The 22,497-nt window shown below is 43.6% G+C and overlaps 1 long non-coding RNA gene across 1 annotated transcript; it reads left to right on the top strand.

The window, feature by feature from the left end:
* Nucleotides 1–4,536: 4,536 nt before the first annotated feature.
* LOC112670140 (uncharacterized) lies at nucleotides 4,537–7,783 on the top strand. The gene is made up of 3 exons (XR_003142791.3): nucleotides 4,537–4,665; nucleotides 6,713–6,855; nucleotides 7,731–7,783. It is a non-coding gene; the product is annotated as an uncharacterized LOC112670140 (long non-coding RNA).
* The last annotated feature ends 14,714 nt before the right edge of the window (nucleotides 7,784–22,497 follow it).

Below are 22,497 nucleotides of genomic sequence, written 5' to 3'. Positions count from 1 at the left end.
CAGGGGCCACTGGGATTGCGTCCCTAGGACACACTCCTGGGACACGATGACTGGCTGAGTCCATGGATGTGGACCATTCTCTCTCCTTATTTCCTGGCCCTTGAGCTCGGTGACCAAATCACCTTGCTAAGTCTGGGTAAGTCCCAGAAAGTACAACCGGGGTCTCAGTGGAGACCCAGCTAATATCCTCAGCAATCTTTGCTCTCATAGGGCTGACACACCAGTGTGGGGAGACAGACAAGACGCAAACCCACAAATAGGAGCAAGGAAATGGTGAAATGGGAGAGAAGCTGTTGGCAAGTGCTATGGAATAAAGTGAAGCGGAGCAAGGAGAACAGAAGTGAGGGAAGTATGGGGTGCTCTTTCATCCAGGGGGGCTCCCTGGGAAGACCCCATCTGATGAGGTGGCATTTTGGGGTGGGGCCGTGTATCCCTGTCTACTTGAATTATGTGTGGTTATGTATTCTATTTCTCTCTTACACAAGCTCGCTGGGCACAGAAACCATGAGCCACCTGGGGAGCCAGCCCCACACCTTGCACATAGGACCAGCATCCGTGTGTCTTGAAATGAATCAGATTGAACTGAAAACATTTGAACGCCTACGTGACTAAGCAATCATTGTGGTCAGTATTATTAACGATTGCTCAGAGTAACAAGAACAAAAAACCCCCAGTAGTTTAAATCTATACAATCAAAGAAGAGGCTCCAGCTTGCCTACTTGTTAAATTAAAAGGGGAGCCTAGCAACCAAACAAACATTGGTCCCTTTGGGAAAGCGATTTGGAAAGGCACCGTCTCTGCCAGGGCATTGGCCAGGTCTGGTGCTGGCGGAGCGGATGGCAGTTAAAGGAGTCAAGCTGGTCAAATATTTCACATGTGGTGGCCAGATACCTATCAGACCCAACCGGCTGGCTTTCTCAGATTCAGAAATCTGTAGTGTTATCACAACCACTTATAAAGGGTGTGGATGCTTTGTAGAAAGAGCTTGGCTGGGAATTCTCGGTTCCTCCTGGCCTGCAGCGCCCCCTCGTGTCCACATCTCCCACGGCAGTGAGCGCGTGGGCTCCTCAGGCCAAGTTACAAACCCAGGGGATGCTGAGGGGTCCTAGGCTCCCCATTAAAGCCCAGCTCTCCGAAACCTAGAGAGCCAGTTTTTTAAAATTATTTTTTATTTTTTATTTTTTAATTTTTTATTGGTGTTCCATTTGCCAACATATAGAGTAACACCCAGTGCTCATCCCGTCAAGTGCCCCCCTCAGGGCCTGTCACCCAGTCACCCCCCACCAGCCCGCCTCCCTTTCTACCACCCCTAGTTCGTTTCCCAGAGTTAGGAGTCTCTCATGTTCTGTCTCCCTCTCTGATATTTCCCACTCATTTTATTCTCCTTTCCCCTTTATTCCCTTTCACTATTATTTATATTTCCCAAGTGAATGAGACCATATAATGTTTGTCCTTCTCCGATTGACTTACTTCACTCAGCATAATACCCTCAGGTCCATCCACCTCGAAGCAAATGATGGGTATTTGTCATTTCTAATGGCTGAGGAATATTCCAGTGTATACATAGACCACAGCTTCTTTATCCATTCATCTTTCGATGGACACCGAGGCTCCTTCCACAGTTTGGCTATTGTGGACATTGCTGCTAGAAACATCGGGGTGCAGGTGTCCCGGCGTTTCATTGCATCTGTATCTTTGGGGTAAATCCCCAGCAGTGCAATTGTTGGGTCATAGGGCAGGTCTATTTTTAACTCTTTGAGGAACCTCCACACAGTTTTAGAGAGCCAGTTTAAACTGCACCTGTGTGTAGGTCGGGGGTGCTTAGGATGCCTCTGCCTTTTCTCCACAGAGAACACATGTTTTTATATCTTCAAAGTATAATTTCATCCACATAATCTATTTTCTAGGATGTGTGGTCTTTCTTGGTCACACACCTGAGGCTAAGCTCCTCTCCTCTCCCTCCTTTTCCTTTTCTTTATTATTAGTCACTACACCCACACGTTTGAAGGTGCAAAACAATTTGTTCGGGACCTCAAAGTTTTTCAAAGCTTTCTCTAGTGAAGAAAGCAGAGCAAGGCAATCCTTTCCATTCTTCAAAGAAGAAAGTTAGGTCTAGAAGGGGGAAAAATCCATTTTCCACGATTTCCTTGCCATTTCCGCCCAGAACTTAATCTGGCAGCTCCTTGGCTCCCTGGATAACTTCTGGAGCTTGCAGCCCATTTGGGGTGGCCCAGTGCCCCCCCTCTTGCAGACTGACCAGAGTAGGTATAGTTTAAGGAGCCTAAATAGAAGCATGCATTCTTCTCCTGGGGGTTGCTGTGTCTGAAATCCCGTCATTAGAAATTAGTTACCCGTGAATAAAGTACTGGCACGTGCAACAGTATGGTTGAATCTCAAAAAATATCACGCTGAGCCCCACCCCCCAAAGAAGCCAACCACAAAAGAGTAAGACACAAGTGATCCCATTCATATAAAACTCTAGAAAAGTCGACACTAAACTATTGTGGCAGAAAGCAGATCAGTGGTGACCTGAGACTGGAAGTGGGTGCGGGGTTTGCCTGGGAACGAGCATGAGATGGTGATGGAAATGATCTATACTCCTTGATTGTGGCGGATACATTGGTATACGCATTCTTCCAAAATTCATGAACCTGAGCACTTAAAATGGGCAAATTTTATTTTACAGAAGTCATTCCACAATAAGTGTTATTTAAAACTTAGTACCCTCTTTTGGGACCCCTCCCCATTATGAAATCCTCTTTTAAAATGAAAGTAGCTTGGAGAGAGCAACACAGGGTGATGTGTGGGTAGGGGCTCAGCAGCGGGAGTAACGCCATGTGGGCTTGAATCCTAACTCCGTTACTTAGGAGCTGTGTGAACTGAGCTTGTCACTTAACCTCTCTGGGCCTCAGTTTCTTCGCTTGTAAAATTCTACTGCATAGAATTCTTGTAAGGCTGAAATGAGTCCATAAAGGTGAAGTGCCTGGAGTGAAGTGTGTAGCACATGGCCACCACCAGCTACTTTTATTTATTTATTTAAAGATGTGTTTTCTTTCTTTCTCTCTCTCTCTCTTTCTCTCTCTTTTAGATTTTATTTGTTTATTCATGAGAGACACACAGAGAGGCAGAGCCACAGGCAGAGGGAGAAACAGGCTCTTTGTAGGGAGGCCGATATGGGACTCGATCCCAGGACTCTGGTGTCACACCCTGAGCCAAAGGCAGATGCTCAATCACTGAGCCATCCAGGTGCCCACTCCAGCTAATTTTAAACCAATTTACATGGAGATGTAAATGTCACCTCAAGTTGTTTACGTTTTTCGAGTTACTATGTTTTTTTTAAGAGTGGCATTAGGTTTGCAGAAAAATTGAGCAGGAAATAGGGAGAGCTCCCATATATCCCCCTTCACACAATGAATTTCCCCTCTTATTAACAACTTGCCTTAGGATGGTACATTTGTTACAATTGGTGAACCGTGTTGATACATTATTATTAACTAAGGTCCATGGTTTACAGCTAGATTCAATCTTTGTGCTGTATGATCTTTGTAGAAAGATTTTGACACATGTATAATGACGTGTATCCACCAATACAATATCATACAGGAGGGTTTCCTTGCCCTAAAAATCCTCTGTGCTTCGCCTGTTCATCCCCCCTCCCCACAACCCCAGCAACCACTAATCCTTGTACTGTCTCCATAGTTTTGCCTTCTTCAGAATGTCATATAGTTGGAATCCTACAGCTCGTAAACTTTTCAGGTTGGCCTATTTCATGTGGTAATCTGCATTTAAGTTTCTCCCAAGTGTTTTCATGGCTTGATAGCTTTTTAATTTAATTTAATTTAATTTAATTTAATTTAATTTAATTTAATTAATTTAAATTCAGTTTTCCAACATAAAGTATAACACCCAGTGCTCACCACATGGTGTGCCCTCCATAATGCCCATCACCCAGTTAGCCTATCCCCTCACCCATCTCCCTCTCAGCAACCCTCTGTTTCCCAGTCAAGAGTCTCTAATGGTTTGTCTTCCTCTCTATTTTTTCCCCATTCAGTTTCCCCTCCTTCTCTTATGGTTACTTTGGTCTTTTCTTTTTTAACGCTGAATAATATTCCATTTTCTGGACATACCACCTTTTTTTAAAATCCATTTATCTACTGAAGAACATCTTGGTTGCTTCCAAGTTTTGGCAATTATGAATAAAGCTGCTATTCATGTGTGGTCATAAATTTTCCACTCATCTGGGTAAATACTAAGGAGTGCAACAGCTGGATCATATGGTAAAACTATGTTTAATTAAATGGTATAGCCGTGCAATGGAATATTATACAGCCCTAAAAAGGAAGGAAATTCTGACACATGCAAAAATGTAGATGAACTCTGAGGACATCATGCTAACTGAAATAAGCCAGACACAAAAGGACAAGTATTGTGTGCTTCCACTTGTAGGAGGTATTTTTAGAGTAGTTGAAATCATAGAGACAGAATGTAGAATGGTGGTTGCCAGGAGCCGAGGAGAAGGAGTATGGGAAGGTGTTTTTCAGCAGATCCAGAGTTTCAGTTTTACAAGATGAAGGAGAAGGTGTTATGAGATGATATAGAGAGTTCTAGAGATGGATGGTGGCTATGGTAGCACAACATTATGAATGTATTTAATACCACTGAACTGTATGTACACTTAAAATGGTTAAGATAGTAAATTTTATGTTATGTGTATTTTGCCGTAATAAAAATCATTGGAGAAAAAAGCCACATAAAGTAGAGCAGCTGTGGGGAAAGAGAGGATTTTTTGTTTTCTAAGAAACTGCCAAAGGCATCTCCATCAGTAATGAATGGGAGGTCCTGTGGCTTCACCCCTCACCAGCACTTGATCTTGGCCATTCCAATGTGTCTGTAGTGGTGTCTCACTGTTGTTGTTGTTTTTTTTTTTTTTTCACTGTTGTTTTAATTTGCATTTTCCTGATGACGCATGTTGTGGAGAATCTTTTCATATGCTTACTTGGCATCTGCTAACCTTTTTTGGTGAGGCATCTTTTCAGATATTTTCTCCATATTTTTGTTTTTTAAAGACTTTATTCATGAGAGACACCGAGAGAGAGGCAGAGACATAGGCAGAAGGAGAAGCAGGCTACCCTTGGGGACTAGTCAGGACTTGATCCCAGGACTAGTCAGGGGGATCGATCCCAGGACCCTGGGATCTTGACCCGAGCCAAAGGGAGATGCTCAACCACTGAGCCACCTAGGTGCCCCTTCATGTTTTGATTGGGTTGTTTCCTTATTGTTGAATTTTGAATTCTTTGTATATTTTGAACATAGTCTTTTATGTGTTTTGCAAAGATTTTCTCCCAGGCTGAGGCTGGATATTCTCATCAAGCACCCAGAATATCATATCTTCTTCTCTCCGTGTGTGTGTGTGTGTGTGTGTGTGTGTGTGTGTGTGTGTGTGTGTGTAGCAGATAGGATTTGGAAGAGGGTGAGTACTAGGATTAAATAAAACTTGATGCAGTCCCCAAGAGGTTTATATTATGATTTAGGAGAAAAGATCACATAGAAATTAAATAACAAGACAAAGCAGCAGCAGATTCAGTACGAAGTGGCTACACCATGCAGTGAGCAGCAATCAGAGGGGCTGGAGAGTCGGAGAGGCTGCATGTGTCTGGGGGGTGCGTGTGCGTGAGGGTGGCGGATCAGAAGAGGGTGGGTACCAGATAGGCAGGGAAGAAGGGGCAATGCCTGCCAGGCTAGGCCCGGTGGGAGTGGCAAGAGGGAGACACATACCTGGGAAAGCAGCTTGATCTTTGCTTAGGAAGAGCTCTGGGACGTTGGGAACAGGTGGGACATGGTTGGGCATAGAGTGGACCCTGAAAATTTGGCAAAGGCACAGAACATGGGGTGACAGGTTCTGAAGACAAGCTTCACCCACATTATAATTTTGCTGCTCTCCCCACTTCCCACTTGAACCGCTCCACCAGGAAAGTCTCCAGCTGGGAGAAGAGGGAGGCTCTTACCTAGCGGTTATTTAGAGGGGGGAAGAAAGCTTCCAAATCTCATTCCCAGACACCTGGCTTCTGCCAGTTCTGACCACCTTGTCTCAAAGATGCAGCTAAAACAGGGAGTGGGGGGGGTGCCAGACAAAAATGGGAGCTTTTCTGCCGAGTGACGGGCTGGCACCTGGCAGGGCCCCTACTCCGGGCCACAGCTCAGCAAAGCCTTGCCACTTCCCAGAAAGCATTTGAGCGGCCTGGCCAGGTCACTCAGGGTTGGCTGAGGACACAGCCTGACTCCAATCCGTTCCAGCCATTGGCATTGATGAGGGTTCTGCATGCCCAGACCCAGTCCAGCCCCCTAGGGGAGGGAGAGGAGGACCAGGCCTGCTCTGCCCACCAGTACCTTGCCCTGGGGGAGAGCTGTCTTATTTTAAACATCTGGAGAGGATGGGAGGTTCAGAGGGAGGTGTGGTTCAGGAAAAAGTCTCCCAACCCCAACAGGGCCAGTCACCCAAATGGCAGGAACACTGCTGCGGACTGAACTGCATCCCCCCAAATTCTGGTGCTAAAGCGCTCCCCCCCCCCACCTGTGTGATGGCATTTGGACACGGCTTTGGGAGGGAATGAGGTGAGGTGAGGTCATGAGGGTGGGGTCCTCACGATGGGGTTTGTGGCTTTGTAAAAAGAGGGAGACAGATCAAAGTTCTCTCTCTCTCTCTTCCCACCAGGTAAGGACACAGCAAAAAGGCAGCTGTCCGCAGGCGGGAGGGAAGTGGGCTCTTGCCAAGAACTGTAACTGCGGGCACCCTTGATCTTGGCTTCCAGGCTCCGGACCTGGGAGAGATAAATGCCTGCTGTTGGAGCTGCCCAGGTGTGGTATTTTGTTCCAGTAGCCTGAGCAGACTCAGACAGACACACAGATGGTGCCCCCTTCCCAGGCCTCTGCCACCGCTGAGCCCTGGCAACATCATGCCCTGGGACTGTGGCTTCCCCGTCCTCTGGCTCCCCTGTTGCTCACCTCCTACACGCAGGCTCGCTCACCGCACCCCCATCGCCTACCCTCCAAGGCGCAGCATAAATGAAGATGCCCTAGACATGTGGACAATATCCTGTCTCTCTACACCCCCTTCCCTCAGCTGCTGCCCTAACTCCCCTCCAGGTGACCGGCCAGCCTGGATGCGACCCTTAATGCTCTAGGCCACCCGTGGGGTCCAGGGATCCCCAGGGTTACCAAGACCCCTGCAAGGAGTCTATGAGGTCAAATGATTTTTATGAAATGAAGATCTTTTTTAAAAAATATTTTAAAAATTTATTCATGAGAGACACAGAGAGAGAGAGGCAGTGACACAGGCAGAGGGAGAAGCAGGCTCCATGCCTGGAGCCCGATGCAGAACTCAATCCTGGGACTCCAGGATCACTCTCTAAGCCAAAGGCAGGGCGCTCAACTGCTGAGGCACCCAGGTGTCCCTAAAATGAAGATCTTATTTTCCTTTTTATTCTCATTTTCTGGAGCTGGCAACATGCCCAGAGCTGCAGGCACTACTTCCTCCAGGCCAATGAACCAGTGTTCTGGAGCGCTCCAGGAATGTCAGGCAAGGTGGATCCCAGTTTCAGGTCTCCTCTTCAGGAAACAAGGGGTTGAGTTAGATAGTGAAGGCCCTTCCTAGCTATAGAAACATCATTGCTCTCTCTCTCTCTCTCTCTTTTTTTTTTTTTTTTTTTGAATCTTGGTGTTCTTTTTTGTAGATTGAGATACAGTTGGATCTTCCTCCACCTACGTCATAGAGCTATTGAGAAGGTAAAAGAGATTAAACATGCTGTGCTCTAGACAGGGAAAGTAGCTCGGGATTTATTGGGTGTGATCACGAAGCGGAGGGCAACCCAAGACCCATCAGTATAGTCAGAGGCCCATCCCTAGCTACGAGCGTCCTTGGTTGCTAGGAGACGTTTGCAAGGAGGCTCGAGCCAATGCAGCCCATCTTTCCAACAGCTTCTACTTTAGGAATTGGAATCATTTTTCCTTAAAGGATCCCTGGAGCCCTTGAGCTGTAGTAGAAAACAAAACCAAACCCCATTCTCTGTAGTTCAACATAAATAAGTTCTGGCCATTCAGTCCCATGCTCCTGGGTTTCCCTGTGAGCCCATTATCTATCTGTCTGTCTATCATCTCAAAACTTTTTTTTTAAAGATTTATTTATTTATTTATTTATGATAGACACACACACACACACAGAGAGAGAGAGAGAGAGAGAGAGAGAGAGAGAGAGAGAGGCAGAGACACAGGAAGAGGGAGAAGCAGGCTCCATGCCAGGAGCCCGACGTGGGACTCGATCCTGGGACTCCAGGAAGGCGTCCTAGGCCAAAGACAGGCGCTAAACCACTGAGCCACCCAGGGATCCCCATCTCAAAACTTTTAATAAAACTATGGAATATAACCTACATACCCCAAAGTGCATAAAATATCAGTATGAGCCTAGTGAACTAACATAAAGCAAACATCCATATACTTACTTTCTAGCTCAAGAACCAGAATATTACTGGCATCCCAGAAACACCCCCACAACACACATGCTCCTTCCCAAAACTGCCTCCCTGCCCTGAAGGTAAACACATTCTCTCTCTCTTTCCTTAAATGGTAATAACTTTCCAGCAGGTCTCTCCCTGGTCTCTCATTGTCAGAGGCTCCAGGGTGCAGCGTGGGTTATCCCCGCCAGGTCCCTGGCTTTAACTACTTCTAGATGCTGCCAATTCCCGGATGTGTACCTTTAGCCTGCTTCTCTCCAAAAGTCTTCAGCCTCCTGGTGTCTGACTCTATGCATCACGTCTCCCCGGGGTATCTAAGTGACACCTCAAGTGTGTTATGTCCCAAACTCCACTAGTGATCCTCTCCCCTGAATCTCCCCACATCAGAAAGGGTAAAGCTATCCTACCTGCTGACCTGCTCACTGTAAACCCCCTAGATTCGCTCCACATCCTTCACTGGATCTCCAGAATCCTGACCACTCCTCACCTCCCGTACTCATCACCTCTCATTCAGATGACTGACAGCCCACCTGCTCACTTTGCTTTGATCTTTGCTTCAACAGTTGATTTCAAACCCACAGGCCAAGGGATGCTTTTAAAGCATCAAATTCAGTCTCCGCCCTGTCATCACCTTGTGATATGATAGTCTTCCGTCACACTGAGAGTGAAAGCCAAAGTTCTTACATCTAGCCCATGAACTCCTATATGCTCTGACCCTCAAATGCTTGCCTCACCGACCTCATCACCCCTTTGATGTCTCTGCTCCAGTTCCACTGCCCTCTCTGCTGTTCTTCAAATGCCCCGGGTCTGTGCCTGCCCCAGGGACTTTGCACAGGTTCCGTCATGCTGGAACTCTCTTTCCCAGGGTCTCCTTAGGCTTCTTCCCTTGCCTCCTTCAGGATTTTGCTCTAGTGCCATGGTCTCTGGAAGGACATTCTTGACCATAATATTTTAACTTCCAACTCCCACCCTTTTTGCATTTCCTATTCATCATCTCAGCTTTATATATTTCCATATAGCCCTCAAACCTTCTAGCATACCATATACATTATTCATTCATTTTCTTCTCCACTGGCATGTAAGCTCTATAGGGGCAGAGCTTGCTTTTTTCTTTTTCTTAATTTGTTTTCTTTTCTCACTGCTATTTTGACTACCTAGAACAGTACTTGTGGAATGAATGGACAGGTTTCTCTGAGGCCAGGGGAGCCGGAGGAGCTGATGCCAAGCTGGTCATGCCGTCCTGCCTGGCGCCTCAGCTCCACACTCTCAATCACAATTACCTCCTGATGTCTCTCAGAAAATCAGAAGTTCACACCTCTGTAGGTTTTCATGATGATTTTACAGACATATCCGCTTCTTCCCTACAAAGTCAGAGAAAGTTATATCATTTGGCTGAGGGAAAACTGAGGTATAGAGAGAGTCAGCATGTTATTCAGATCACGGCTGCACTACAGTAACCGAGGATTTCTTGAGAGTGTGTGTCCTGGCTTGGGAGTTGCTGTATAAGGAAGAATTTGTCTGGTCTTTCTTTGTCCTTGGTTCTGGAGGGAAAGCCTCCAAATCTTTGGAATTTTCCCCAGTGATGGGAGCGTGTTGGTTATTCATGGTGGGTCCCAGGCCATGCCTGAGTATGCTAGGTGAGCCGTGGTGCCCCCCCATGGGCACCATAGGGCGGGGGAGTAGTTTCAGGATGGAGGCTGGCCACACCATGAGATTAGAGACCTGAGGATTGGGGTTGATATTGTGGTCAGGCAGGGCTGCGTCTGCGCAGTGTAGGGGGCACTATCCACACGGAATACGTCATGGTGTGTTTTCAGAGGTATCTTTTCTCTTTATCAGCCCTGCTCCCTCTGTGTTGGTTTCATTTCTCCCATGGCAAAAAAATTCTTTGTCAGCCTAGGGAAGACGGTGAATTTTTTATTTCAGTTATTGTAATTTTTGGCTCCAGAATTTTCTTTTCTTTTTGTTTTTAGTTTTTCTCTCTCTTTATTAATATTTCCATTTTGTTCATACGTTGTTTTCTTGCCTTTCTCCACATCTTCCTTTAGTTCTTTGAGCATATTTAAGAGAGCTGTTTTAAAGTCTTTGTCTAGTAGGTCTGATGTCAGACCTTTTCCAGGGAAAGTTTCTACTGATGTATTTTTTTCTTTTGAGTGGGCCTTATTTTCCTGTTTCTTTGTTTCTTTGTATGCCTTCTGATTTATTTGTTGCAAACTGGACATTTCAATCCAATAATATCTGGAACTCAGGAAACTCTGGGAATCAGATTTTCACCTTTCTGTTATGTTTGCTGAGGATTTTTATTATTGTTATCGTCTACTGGTTTTTTGATTATTGTAGGTTGCCTCTGTGCCAAGGATTCTCCTGAGGTACACCCTGAAGATCTTCTCGGGTCTTTTCTGGGTGGGCCCTTTCCCTGCGCCCATTGGGTCACTTCCCATTTTGCTCAGGGATACACTGTATTTTATTATTATTTTTTTAATAGACAGCTTTTAATGGTATGCCACTGAAGATACAAACTCATTCAGATCTTGATTGGAAAGGGCTGAACCTCAGATTTGTTCTTGCTTCTTCTTGGAGACATACAGCCAATTACCTCATGAGGTCAATTAGATCTTCATAATAAGCCCATGAGGTGTGTAAAACAAGTCTCATTATTCCCATTTTACAAACAAAATGTAATAAGGTGGAGAAAATTTTTATTTATCCAAATTTCAGGTTGAGGGAGATATAGTTTGGAAATACCAAAACTGCTTGGTGGGTTCCTCTACATCAGAGAAACAGTGGGTGGGAGACGGGGTCACAGTTCCACAGGGAGCAGGGTGTGGATTGTTTCTAGTTTAATACAATGAAAAAATAGTGCTATAGGGAACATTTTTATGCCTATCTCTAGTGTGTATAGAGACCTAGATTGCCATTTTGGGGTCCTAGATTGTGTAAATATCAACTTTATATGATAATATCAGGATGTTTACCAATTTCCTTCCCACCAACAAGTTAGAAATGATGCACTTCTTCACCAAAATCTATCAGGCATCTTATTTTTTTAAAAAATATTTACCCTTCATTTATTTATTTATTTTTAATATTTTTATTTATTTATTCATGAGAGACACACACACACACAGAGGCAGAGATACAGGCAGAGGGAGAAGCAGGCTCCATGCAGGAGCCTGATGTGGGACTCAATCCTGGGACCCCAGGACCACGCCCTGAGCCGAAGGCAGGCTCTAAACCCCTGAGCCACCCAGGGGCTATCAGGCATCTTAAATTTTGCCATTGAATGAGTGTAGAATGGTATTTTGCTTTGATCTTGATTTACATTACCCTGATTGCTAGTGAGGCTGAGTATTTCTTCATATGTTTATTGGCCAGATGGGTTTTTCTCCTGTGCCTATTCATTTTTCCCTTGGGCCTGTTGGGCCTATATTTTTTCTGAGCTGTTTGTCATTTTTGAGATGTCCCATGTTCCTATGTTAAGAAGATAATCTCACAAAGATGCTAATTCTCCCCAAGTTGCTATGTAAGTTTATTTTAACGTGGATAAAAAATTCTGCAAGGAATTATACAAGATGACATGGAAAAGCAACCGATCAAGAATAGTGCAGACACCTCTGGACAGAAAGACTGAAAGGGGAAGAACTGTCTCACCAGATTTAAAGATATACTGTAAAGTATATTTATTAAGGAATTGTGGTATTGGCATGGGGTAGACAAGTTGACAATCAAACAGAACAGAGAGCCTGCCAACAATCCCACTCGTCAATAAATTTTTGATTTGTGACAAGAGTCAAGGCAGATGACTGAGGGAAAAAAAAAGCACTTTTGAATAAATTAAGCTGGAAAATTTAGTTATCCATTTGGAAGAAATGGAATCAGATTCCCAGTTATCACCATATGCAAAATCAATCCCAGAGTATTAATAATGTAAATATCAAAGTCAAAAATTAAAAACTTTTAGAAGACAATAAAGAGGATTACCCTTCTAACGATGAGGTGAGGAAGAATTTCTTAAACTAAAAGCTGAAAGCATAAACTACCCCCCAAAATTGACACGTTTTATTGTATTTAAAGTAAGAATTTCTGTCCATCAAAATACAGCTTTAAGAAAGTGAGAATACCAAACAATCCAATCCTGAAATGGGCAAAAGACATGAACAGAAATCTCACAGAGGAAGACATAGACATGGCCAACATGCACATGAGAAAATGCTCTGCATCACTTGCCATCAGGGAAATACAAATCAAAACCACAATGAGATACCACCTCACACCAGTGAGAATGGGGAAAATTAACAAGGCAGGAAACAACAAATGTTGGAGAGGATGCGGAGAAAGGGGAACCCTCCTGCACTGTTGGTGAGAATGTGAACTGGTGCAGCCACTCTGGAAAACTGTGGAGGTTCCTCAGAGTTAAAAATAGACCTGCCCTACGACCCAGCAATTACACTGCTGGGGATTTATCCCAAAGATGCAGATGCAATGAAACGCCGGGACACCTGCACCCCGATGTTTCTAGCAGCAATGTCCGCAATAGCCAAACTGTAGAAGGAGCCTCGGTGTCCATCGAAAGATGAATGGATAAAGAAGATGTGGTTTATGTATATAATGGAATATTCCTCAGCCATTAGAAATGACAAATACCCACCATTTGCTTCAACGTGGATGGAACTGGAGGGTATTATGCTGAGTGAAGTAAGTCAGTCGGAGAAGGACAAACATTATATGGTCTCATTCATTTGGGGAATATAAATAACAGTGAAAGGGTATAGAAGGGAAGGGAGAAGAAATGGGTAGGAAATATCAGAAAGGGAGACAGAACATGAAGACTCCTAACTCTGGGAAACAAACTAGGGGTGGGGGAAGGAGAGGAGGGCAGGGGGTGGGGGTGACTGGGTGATGGGCACTGAGGGGGCACTTGACGGGATGAGCACTGAGTGTTATTCTGTATGTTGGCAAATTGGACAGCAATAAAAAATAAATTTATTATTTAAAAAAGAAAGTGAGAATACAAGCCACAAACTAGAAGATATTAGTAACAAATATAGCCCCCAAAGTTAATATTAGCTTCATTGTTTGCTGTATTATACAAATATATAAAAATGGGTCATATATTTTTGAAATCGTTTAATAATATATGAATTACCAGAAACTTGTCATCTACTTAAAAATGTATCAACGACAGCTTTCCAAGGGTCAAATGTATTATTTAGACCTAACTCACTCCTTTGAATAGCTGTAATGTTTGGTAGCATGGAGGTTTCATGATTTATTCAACCATTCATTCCCCTGTGCATGAGCATTCAGATGATTCCATTTTTGTGATTACAAGCAATTATGTGTTTAGGAGTGTTTGCTATGGAGACAGATTGCCTAGGTTGGAATCCTAGTTTCACCCTAGCTATGTGCTTTATCAAGCTGCTAGACTTGACTTTCATTTCCTTACGTGAAATATGGGAATAGTAATAACTCCCGCTCTGTGGGATTGTTGTAGGGATTAAATGAGGTTATGCACATGAGTGTATAGTCAGGAGAACCACACCTGGCTGCATCATGAAAGCTCAGGAATGTCAGTTATAAATCCTGCAATATACAGACATTTTAAAAGATTTATTTATTTGAGAGAGAGAAAGCACATGTGCGTACTTGTGCACACCTGCAGGGACACAGAAGGGAGGGGCAGAGGGAGAGAGAGTCTCAAGCAGACTCCCCGCCGAGCTCAGAGCCTGATGCAGAGCTCCATCTCACGACCCTGAGACCCAGACATGAGCTGAAACCAAGAGTCCCATGATTCATCAACTGTGCCACCCAGGTGCCACCCAACACACATGTTTTTATTACTATAGAACAGACTTCTAGGAGTGGGATGACCTAGACAAAAAGGATGAGTTTTTTTTTAAGATTTTATTTATTCATGAGAGGCACAGAGAGAGGCAGAGACATAGGCAGAGGGAGAAGCAGGGTCCTCACGGGAAACCCATTGTGGGACTTGATCCTAGGACCGGGGGATCGCAACCTGAGCTGAAGGCAGACACTGAACCACTGAGCCACCCAGGTGCCCCTGGGATGAGTATTTTAAATTTTAGTTGATACTATCTATTACTTGCCCCAAAGATTGTAACAATTCATATTCCCACAAGGAAGCAGTACATATGAGAGTGCCCGCCTATTTTGCCATTCCCTCACCAGAATTGGATGGCACCAGTTTTGAAGGTTTGCCAATCTGATGCAAAAAAAAAAAAAAAAAATTCCTTAACCTAATTAATTAAACATTTGTCTTAATTTTCTCATCTTGCTGGATGTGTTCAAATTTAGGCATGTCAAGCAGCTGTATTTCAGGTTCAGTGAACACCCTGCAGTGACACTGAACCAGAAGACCATCCCTACTTGGCAAGTGGTCCCAGCCATGGGGAGACAAAGCAAAGATGATGAGCCCTGGAAGGAGCACAGTACCACTGCTACACTCCCCCAAAGATTAGCATGATGCAACATGTAATGATATGACATGACACAACAACATTGCAGTAAAAGTCTGACCTTTATTTTTTTACAGTATTTTGGCAATTCTTCTTCTTTGGTTTTTAGGTTTTATTTGTTTATTTGAGCGAGAGAGCAAGAGAGTACAGGCAGGGGAAGGGCAGAGGGAGAGAGAGAAGCAGACTCCAGGCTGAGCGGGGAGCCCCACTGGGGGCTTGATCCCAGGACCATGGCATCCTGACCTGAGCCAAAAGCAGACGCTTAACCAATTGAGCCACCCAGGCACCCCTATTTTGGCTATTTTTGACCATTTGTCCCTCCATATAAATTTTAGAATCAGCTTTTCTATTTAAAACCCTTTTAGAATTTTGTTTGGAATTGAACTGAATCCATTAGATCAGTTTGGGGAGAATTGATTTCTTATAATTGATATCTTAAGCATCTTTGCCAATGAATATGGTATATATATTTTTTTTCTTTGATTTTTGGTCTTCTTTATGGTTTCTTGTTGACATTGTATGATTTTTTTCTGTAAAGGTCTTGCTCTTGCTCATGTTTTGGTAGATTTATTCTAAGCTCTTTACATTTTTATTGCTGTTATAACAGGCATTTTTCAAATTGCATTTTCTAACTCTGTTGCCAATGTATAGAAATGCAATTGCACTTTGGATATTAAAACCTTGCTAGGTCTCTTATCAATTCAAGTAAATAAATATTCTTTTATTAGAATCCATGTAGGCAAGCATATCATTTGTGAAAAGTGATGCTTTTATTTCTTCCTTTCCAGTTCTTATAATTTTGTTTGTTTGCTTTGGCCTCATGAACAGACCTGGTCATTCAGTAAGGGGCTGAATAGAGGTGGTTGTAGTGGGAATCCTAGTTTTGTTTCTGATTGTAGAGAGAGTGTGTAACTTTTCACCATTATGAATTAGGCTGGCTGCAGGCTATAGCACATAACCTTTAATGGGGTCAGGGAGCTCTCTTCTGTTCCTTGTTTGTCCACAGATTTTATTATTTCAGTTACGTTGAATTTTGTCACATGTATTTCTTGTACCAGTTGATGTGATCTTTCTCTTTAATTAAGGTATTGAATTACAGAAATACATTTCTTAGTTTTTCTGTTTCCTTCCTGGTTTTAGCATGGGCTAGCCTCACACAAGGAGTTGAGGACTGTTCCCTCTATTTCGTATTATCTGGGAAAGTTTGCATAAGACAGGAATTATCTGTTCTTTGAATATTGGTAGAATTTTCCTATGAAAGTACCTGGTCCAGTGAGAAGATTTTAAATTACTAATCCATCCCTTTATGAATGTTGGACTATTCAAGTTCCTTATTTCTTCTTGAATCAGTTTTGGAAAAGTTGTAATTGTATGGGATTTTCATCATTTCACTCAAGTTTTTAAGCATAGTGGCATTGATATATTCATAATTTTCTTAATCTTTTTAATATCTGCTTTATCTGTAGTCATATCTCTTTGATTCAATTATTGTTTATTTGTGCCTTCTCTTTCTTTCTTGAACAATTTTGCTAAAGGTTTGTTCACTGTATCTGTGTTTTCAAAGCATGGAATTTTGGTTTTGCTGATCCATTTCTATGCTTATTTGCTGTATTCTATTTTTTCATTGTTATCCTTTTTTCTACTTTATTAAACTTTATCACTTATGCCTTTCTAATGTATACATTTTAAGGCTATAAATGTTCTTCTTAAGCACATTAGCCATACCCAGGAAGTTTTCAGATGTAGTATCTCATTAATGGTCAGTTCTAATTATTCTCTAGCTCTCAAAATGGTTTCTTCTTTGGTACATGGATTGCTTAGAACTTAGAATCGTTTCTTCTTAGAACACGGATTTTCATTTTTCAAGTATTAAGAGTTTAAAAAATTGTCTTTTGTTATGAATTTCTGACATAATGGGATTGTGGTCAGACAATGTGGCTGGAGTGAAAGGAGTTGCTCAAAATTTGTTAAGCTTAAATTTTTGTTTTGTTTGTATTTATTTATTTATTTATTTATTTATTTATTTATTTTTAAGCTTAAATTTTGTAAATATTCCCCATGCAGCTTGAAAAGTGTGTGTTCTATACACTTTCCTACATTAAGTTTCTTTGGCGTGTTATTCAAGTGTAGTAAACTGATTTTTGCTGATTGATCTATTAATAAGTAGGAATAGTATTAAAATCTACTGCCATAGTGAATTTGCCCATTTCTCACACTGGCTTCCCTACATTTCTGAGGAGTCTGATTAACCATGTAATCTCCAGAACCATTTCTTCTTGGAAGATGCTTGATAAATGATCCCCCACTTTTGCGGGTCAAGTTCTATTCCCCGTAAAGATGCAATGAGGTCCTAACACCAGGACCTGTGAACCTGACCTTGTTTGGAAATCAGTCTTGGAAGATGTAATGGACCTACAATGAGATTGTACTGAATTAGGGTAGGCCCTACATGGTGAGTGTCCTTGTCAGGAGAGATCCGGAGACACAGAAGAGCCCCAGGAAAGAAGGCCATGTGAAGATGGGGGCAGGGCTGGAGTGAGCCTGCCACAGCCAGGGGTCCAAGCATTTCAAGCAACCACTGGAGGCTAGGAAGAGGCGAGAAAGGCCCCATCTCCAGAGCCTGGGTGGGGAGGGTGGGCTTTCAACCTCCAGAACTATGAGAGTAAATTTCTGTTTTAAGCCACCTGAATTTGTGGTCATTTGTTAGGGCAGCCACTGGAATCTAATGTACCTGCTTATGCCAGTGTGTTGACCTGCAGTGAATTTCTTGCTAGCCTGCCGCTCACACCTCACCACCATGGCTCAGGACACCTCTGTGTGGGAGTGAGGGATGGGCCTGTCACGCTCAACCTCAGCTCCCCAGGTCTTCTCCGGCCAACCTCTGCTCTGGTGAGCAAGCAGTGGAAACACCCAGCGTTATGCCCAGAAGCTACCTGCTTCCATTATCACGTCTCTTGGGTTCCCCACTCACAGTGGAGTCAAAGCAACAGCCTGGAAGCCTTCTTATTTACTGTCTCTATCACCTTGTACAATTCACACGACATTTCTGGATTTCCACCCATAAAATGAGTACCTTTAGGTTGTGATCATGTTACAAAGGATACGTTGCTTCTTCAGTAGGCCAGCTAGGGTTCTCACAGGGAGCCAGAGTGCCTGGGGGTTAGAGCAGCCACTAGGTGGCGACGTCTCTTTCTGCAGCTGGTCAGCAGGTGGACTGGGTCCCTGATCAGGGGCCTGCCCCACACCCGCCACTCAGGCCCCTGGTCTGGCGCCCAGGGCAAGCTACCCAGATAGGATGGCCGAGGCTGCAGCTGGAAACTTATACCCAAGAAAAATAGTGGATCTGATCCTTGATTGGTGACTGATTAGATGGAGAGAGAACGCGGTAAGACATGATCTAGAATGTTTCCCAGTTTCTGGTCTGAGTTACCAGCTGGTGCATAGAGAGAGGAGGTGTGGAGGAGGAAGGGTTCATATTTGGACAAGAGTTTCAGGATCCTGTGGGACACCTAAGTAACGTCTGGTAGGAAACAGAAATCTGGGTCTGTAACTCTCGAGAGGAGTCTGGAAGGAAATGAAAGGCAGAGAATGAGATCTTGGAGGCAGGCTGTGTTTTCTTAAAATTCGCCCCAGCATAGTATAGAGTCTAGAGTAGACACTGTAAAACTACTGCCCACGGGAGGGAATGGCCTACCATTGCTTTTTGTAAAGAAAAAAAAGTTTTTTGTTTTTTTTTAGAAAAAAAAGTTTTTTTGTTTTTTTTTTTTAGAAAAAAAAGTTTTATTGGAACAAAGCCATTCAGTTACGTATGGTCCATGACACATTTCACACTGTAAAAGCAGAGTGAAGTTTTGGACAGAAGTCATATAGTCTGCAAAGCTGACGTATTTACTATCTGGCCCTTTGGTGAGAAATTTTCTAACTCCTTGTCTAGAGCAACACGTCTCAACCTTCACTGTGCATTACGAAATACCCAGAGACCCTGTAAGAGGAAGACTCTGGCTCAGGAGGTCTGAGACCAGCCCTGATTTGGCACATCTGTCAGGCCTCTGTGATACCGATGCCACTGGTCCCCAGACCTTGCTTTGAGGAGGGCCTAGAGCAGTGCTGTCCAATGGAAACATAAGTGTACAAGTAACTTAAGTTTCTAGTGTCCATATTAAAAAACTAAAAATAGATGGCATTGATCTTTTATTTAACCCAATATAGCCAAAATATTATGTCTTATGTAACCAATATAAATAAATTGAGATATTTTACTTAATTTTTTTTGTGCTGAGTCTTTGAAATCTCGTGTATATTTTGCATTTACGGTCCATCTCGATGGAGGGACTGGCCATATTTCATGTGCCATACCAGCCAGTGTAGCTCTAGAGTAGACATGAGCCAGGCTTCTGGGTTCCAAACTCCAGCTCCCTACTTGCTAGCTGTGTAGCTATGGGCACGTTATGTAACCTCTCCCTGTTTCTCCACCTATGAGAGTAATAAATGCACCTCCTCATGATGTTGCCTCCAGGATTACGTAAAGTGTTTTTGTTTTTTTTTTTTAAGATTTTATTTATTTATTCATGAGAGACAGAGAGAGAGAGGCAGAGACACAGGCAGAGGGAGAAGCAGGCTCCATGCAGGGAGCCTGATACAGGACTCGATCCCAGGTCTCCAGGATCACACCCCGGGCTGCAGGCGGCACTGAACCACTGAGCTACCCGGACTGCCCAATAAAGTGTTTAAGCAGCCTGCCAGGCACATCGGAGACCACTATTATGCTGTTGGGGTGATTCTGTACAGGAAGCACTTTCCCTCAATAAAGGAAGGAGTCTGAGTCCTGCTTCCTGTCCCACACCCCAGGGGCAGAAGGTGGAGTGAAGCATATTCCTTGGTTCTCAGCCCACAGTTTCCCCTTCCCACAAGGATCTTTTTTCTTTCATTCCACACATATTTATTGAGCCTTTACTATGTATCAGATCCTAGGGATAGAATACCAAAATGAACACAGAAACCCTCTGTCCCCATGGATTACATTCTAGTAGAGAGATTCACAATGAACATAATGAATATAGAGTATGCTGGAAGGTGGTACCAAGGTGGGGGGGGGGGAATGAAAGCACAGTAAGGAGGATGGGAAGTGCTGGGAGAGGAAGGAGTATCAGTTTTAAGCAGGTGGCCAGGTGGGCCTTCTTGGGGCAGTGAGTCACTGAGGTCCCAAGGCCAGTGGGGCTGACGCAGAGAGAGCCAGGGAGAGAAATTACAGGTGGTCAGAGAGATGCGGAGTTGGGGGAAGCATAGTGTGTATGTTCATAGGCCATTACAAAAATTTTGGTTCTTCCTTTGAGTGAAGTAGACAACTGGCTGGATACTGCCAACAGTCATTATCTGAACGTTTTTCAAGGCTGCCATGTTGAAGGGACAGGGTGGGAATGGGGTAACTAACCATCCCCATTGGCCCTGAACTGAGGCTTTTTACTGGGATGGGAGGCTGTCAGTACTTAAACCAGGGAAGACTGGGCAAACAGGTGCGGTTGGCCAGTTGAAAACCAAGACCAGCTTTATTCTTAGTCCTCTTTCCAGAACTAGTCTGTATCCTCAAAACATCCATTTTAATGTTCCATAGACACAACAGACATATACTGAGTATCCTCGTGACACGGTGTTGTGTGCCATGGTTACGTAAATGGCATTAGGCTACAAATCTCGTTTCTTTGCTAAGTGTCCAATACTATTTTTAAGGTCCACCCATGTTGCTGTATTTACCTCTAGGTCATTGTTTTTAACAGCTGCATAGTCATCCATTGCCAGCCCCTGCCACTTACTTATCCAAGATCTTGCTTCCCTCCAGCAACGGAAGCTTGAGTAACACTGTGGAGAGCATCCTTCTGTAGCTCAGGATAGACGTTGCTGTGGGGAGCACTGGCCCTTGGATATGCGAACAGCCAACTTTAAAGTGCCTCCACCTCTCTTTCTAGAGTGCCTGCGGCGGTTTACCCCACTGGCAGCAATACAGAAGTTACTGTCCCCACATCATGACTGACCCTTAAAGTATGGCATTCGAGGGGCTCTTTATTTTCATTTGCATTTCTCTGGCTCCTGCATTTATCTCTTCTTGTTAACCATTTGGGCCCACCCTTCTGAGAACCACCTATTAAGACCCATAGCCCATTTTTCTTGACTTTCTTTTTCTTGTGGATTTGTAAGAATCCTTGTAAATATATATTAATCCCTTGTCAATTTTAGTCACTGAAAATACCTTCTCGGTCTGCCACCTGTTAGCTTTGACTGATGACTGGTGAACAGAAATCCTTACTTCTGGGGTTTCTTTCTTTCTTTTTTTAAGATTTTATTTATTTGAGAGACAGAGAGCCTGAGAGGGAGAGCACAAGTAGGGGAGGGACAGAGGGAGAGGCAGAGAGGGAGAGAAGCAGATTCACCACTAAGCAGGGAGCCCAATGTGAGGCTCCATCTCAGGACCATGGGATCATGACTTGAGTGGAAAGTAGATGCTCAATTGACTGAGCCACCCAGGCACCCCTCTTCTGGTATTTCCTTATTCACCCTCTTTTTTTTTTTTTTTTTTAAAGATTATATTTGATAGAGAGAGAGAGCACAAGCAGGGGGAGCAGGAGTGGGAGCAGGTAAGGGAGAGGGAGAAGCAGGTTCTCCACTGAGAAGGGAGCCCAATGTGGGACCCAATCCCAGGACCCTGGGATCATGACCTGAGTTGAAGGCAGACACTCAACCGACTCAGCCACCCAGGCGCCTCCTTATTCATCCTTTCTCTCTTACATTTGATGCTTTAGGTGGGGGAGGGAGGTTTGAGTTAGAAAGTGACAGATTTTTAAGGATAATTTAGAGTAAAAAAAAATTCTGAAATTATGTTTAGAATAAGATCAATATACAGAAATTAATTCCTCTAAGCTGGGCTTTGGGAAACATTCATCTTTCTTTGCCCCTACTCATTTCTACCGGATTCTGGGCTTTCTTTTTCCTTTTCTTCAGGACTGAATGGGTTAAGAAGAAAGGAAGCCACTTGAATTAACTTTGATTTTCCTAAGTTTTTCTAAACATAGCTCTAAAATGCAACACTCCCTTAGCAAACTTCATGGTGGCAGGAGGAAGTGGACAGATTCCTGAGAGGCCTGTGCCTCTAAGATGCATGAAGCTCAGCAATCCTCAAAGAAGAAAGTGCACCGAGAGTGAAAGATTTGTAAAAAGATTTACTTTGCAAACTCTAGAAACCTAAAGTGATGTGGCAAAGAAACCAGATTTTGATTAGGACAAATATTTAGGAAAACCTATAAGCTACAAAGTATTTCTTCACTGGGTTAGTTATAAATATAAAAACACAGAAAGTAAACATATCAGGATTCATGTGCAAGGAGGTTGAGGGTGAACAGGCACACTGATGGACCATAGGGCCACAAAAGGCTGGAGGTGATTTAAACATGTAATTTGAACAGAATGGAGAAAGGCCAGGAAATTCCAGAAAATCCTCTCGTGCTGCCATAACCAAAATAAAA

Source organism: Canis lupus, chromosome 25 (genome assembly GCF_003254725.2).
Source record: "Canis lupus dingo isolate Sandy chromosome 25, ASM325472v2, whole genome shotgun sequence".
Taxonomy (NCBI): Eukaryota; Metazoa; Chordata; class Mammalia; order Carnivora; family Canidae; genus Canis; species Canis lupus.
Note: the sequence above shows the minus strand (reverse complement) of the source record. Positions and strands in the feature narration are given on the sequence as shown.